The sequence below is a fragment of the Psammomys obesus genome, unplaced genomic scaffold (genome assembly GCF_907164565.1).
Source record: "Psammomys obesus unplaced genomic scaffold, mPsaObe1.curated_primary_1811, whole genome shotgun sequence".
Classification (NCBI taxonomy): Eukaryota; Metazoa; Chordata; class Mammalia; order Rodentia; family Muridae; genus Psammomys; species Psammomys obesus.
The window spans coordinates 2,587,912-2,590,634 of NW_026592776.1; the positions used below are offsets into that span (position 1 = coordinate 2,587,912).

At 43.0% G+C, this 2,723-nt stretch overlaps 1 pseudogene; it reads left to right on the top strand.

Annotated features, from left to right (window-relative positions):
- Positions 1–1,968: 1,968 nt before the first annotated feature.
- On the top strand, positions 1,969–2,463 carry LOC129683131 (ATP synthase F(0) complex subunit C2, mitochondrial-like; annotated as a pseudogene).
- The last annotated feature ends 260 nt before the right edge of the window (positions 2,464–2,723 follow it).

A 2,723-nucleotide genomic window follows, 5' to 3' on the forward strand; every position in this document is an offset into this window, starting at 1 on the left:
CCTGGGTATTATGCTCCAGGTGCTCAGATTTGCCTGAGCAGCACCATATTGGTTCCAGGGATTGTTTGCCCAGACTCCACTGGGAGACCCACAGCACAGGAGTTTCACTGTTGAGAAAGCTGTCCCAAGGATCCCTGTGTTGCCCTCAGTGGGGGTGCGGGTGGGAGGGATCTGATGTCTGTCTGACTGCTATTGTAGAGGGACCCCAATTTGGGGCTCTGTAGACACTCTCTTGCAGAAGCACTCACCCATAGGTATGTGTGGAAAGCACTGAGGGCCCTCAGGCTTAAGTGGTAATCTCAGAGAGCCCACAGTTTTCTACTTGCAGATTTGAGTCACCTGTTTGACCATTAGAGTAAGAAGGTATCCCTTAACTGGGGTTATGAGCCTCTGCCGCAGCACAAAGGTGCAGAGTAATAGTTTGCCACTCTCAGATCCCAGCGACGTCCAATGGGGTGGGGTGGTGGTGGGGAGGGCTGGATCCAATCTGTCCCAGCTCACAGGTTAACCCCCTCTAGCCTGGGAAGCCTCAAAGTCGATGTTCTGGCTTCAGCTGCCCATCCATTTACCAGTTTGGGGGTTTCTGATCTTCTGCCCTTCAGAAACCTTGCTCAATGGCTGCTGCCATCTTGGAGAGCCACCTTGTGTAATAGAAATTTGTTCTTTTAAGATGGAGAATCTGCCTTCAGTGAATCATGGAAAGTCAGGTGAAAATTTAAGATGATAAAATACTCAGGCTGATTCTTGGTGTTGTGTTGATAAGACTCAGACTTAAGAAAGATTTAGGACTATAACCACAATAATGAGTTGAGTTTTATTACATGCAAAACATGGATAAATCTAAAAATGCATAATGTTAAATTTAAAAGGTAGACACTAATCTTCTGGAAGAAGAGGTAGATAGAAAGATCTGGAGGGGACAGGAGCTAAACAAAGAGACCAACAGAGCCAAAAAATATCTGGGCCCAGAGGGGCCTGCAGAGATAATGCACCAACCAAATACCATGCATAGAGAGGACCTAGAACCCCTGCTCAGATGTAGACTATAGGCAGCTCAGTCTCCATGTGGGTTCCCTAGTAAGGAGAGCAGTTGTTGTCTCTGACATGGACTCAGTGGCCAGCTCTTTGATACCCTCCCCTGTGGGGGTGGCAGCCTTACCAGGCCACAGAGGACAAGGATGCAGACAGTCCTGATGAGACCTGATAGGCTACAGTCAGATAGTAGGGGAGGAGGACCTCCCCTATCAGTGGACTAAGGGAGGGTCATAGAGTGAGAACAAGGAGGATGGGACTGAGAGGAGATAAGGGAGGGGGCTATAGCCAGATACAAAGTGAATAAATTGTAATAAATAATAAATCAATAAAAAAGAAAGAAAAAAGAAGTTAAAAAATAAAATGTAGACACTAAGTTATATATTAAATGACTTCATTTACATAAATTTACAAAAAGTAAAAATGTTCTCTGTGCTAAAATTCAAGTATCAGCTATCTCTTAGGGGTAGTAATTAGGAGAAGATATAAAAGAATTTCAGAGGTGCTGATAATATTGACTTTTTGATCTGGGTGGGCACTAGTTATATGGGTTTGTTCAGTTTATAAATATCTAAAGAATTCTAATCACAACTTTTGAATTTTCTTTATGCCTTATATTTCAAGAAAAAATATGAAACTAAGATATAATCTATGAACCAATAATAATTCATTTCAAGATGAACAGCTCCAAAGTTTTACCCATAAAACACTTTCTTTTCTGAACTGCAAATTTTTCAACCCCATTTGCTTTGCAGAACAGGTGAGTTTGAATCTTCTGAGAGATGTGTACTAAAGTGGGATTCATTGTATTAGTAGAAATTCCTTTAAAGGAAAGGAAGAACTACAGTGTGGATGTCTTTAGGTCAAACTACAGGCATACTCTCTGACTTCTCTGCCCTGGGCGCATATCTCTGCCTTGGCCCCTCACTTCTGATAATGTATGCCTGCTTAAAATTCAGCTCTACCTCTTCCTTGGTCAACAACACCTCTCAGCTGTCTTCAGTGTTGTTGGAACAACCAGAGACCTTGACAGAAGAGAGCCTCATCAGGTTGGCAGTCTAGAGTCCTCTGACCTCATTTATCCCTGCAGCTTCCAGACTAGCATCATTTCAAGGAACAATGACATGAATGACAAGTTCGTTTGGGGCTGGGGCTAGCACAGTTGAGGTGGCTGGCTCTGGGGCTGGGATCGGCATTGTTTTTGGAAACCTCTTTATTGGCTATGCCAGTAACTCTTCCTTGAAGCATCTCCTATTCTCCTACAGCATTCTGGGCTTTGCCATCTCAGAAGCCATTAGGCTCTTCTGCCTAATGGTGGCCTTTTTCATCCTCTTCCCCACGCAAACCAGCTGTCTCCCCTTCCACCTCTCCTGGTTTTTTCTATCACGACTCATCTGCACTGTATCCTCCTTTTTATGCACTCACCCATGAATTCTGGAGAAAGTGATTGGCTCAGGCTTTGAAAGAGAGAAGGTAAATAAATACTAAATACTATATTAATAATAAGAAAAAATGCAAGCATATCTTACTTGAAAGGATAAAAAGAATGATAAGGAAATCTATAGGAAGAGCTTTGGATCATAACATAATCTATAGGCAGGTTGATGGTGAATTCATAAGCAAATATTGCCCAGGGGAGGAATACCATATTGGGCAAAAATAATGCCATGGCAGTATCTCTGCCATGCTTG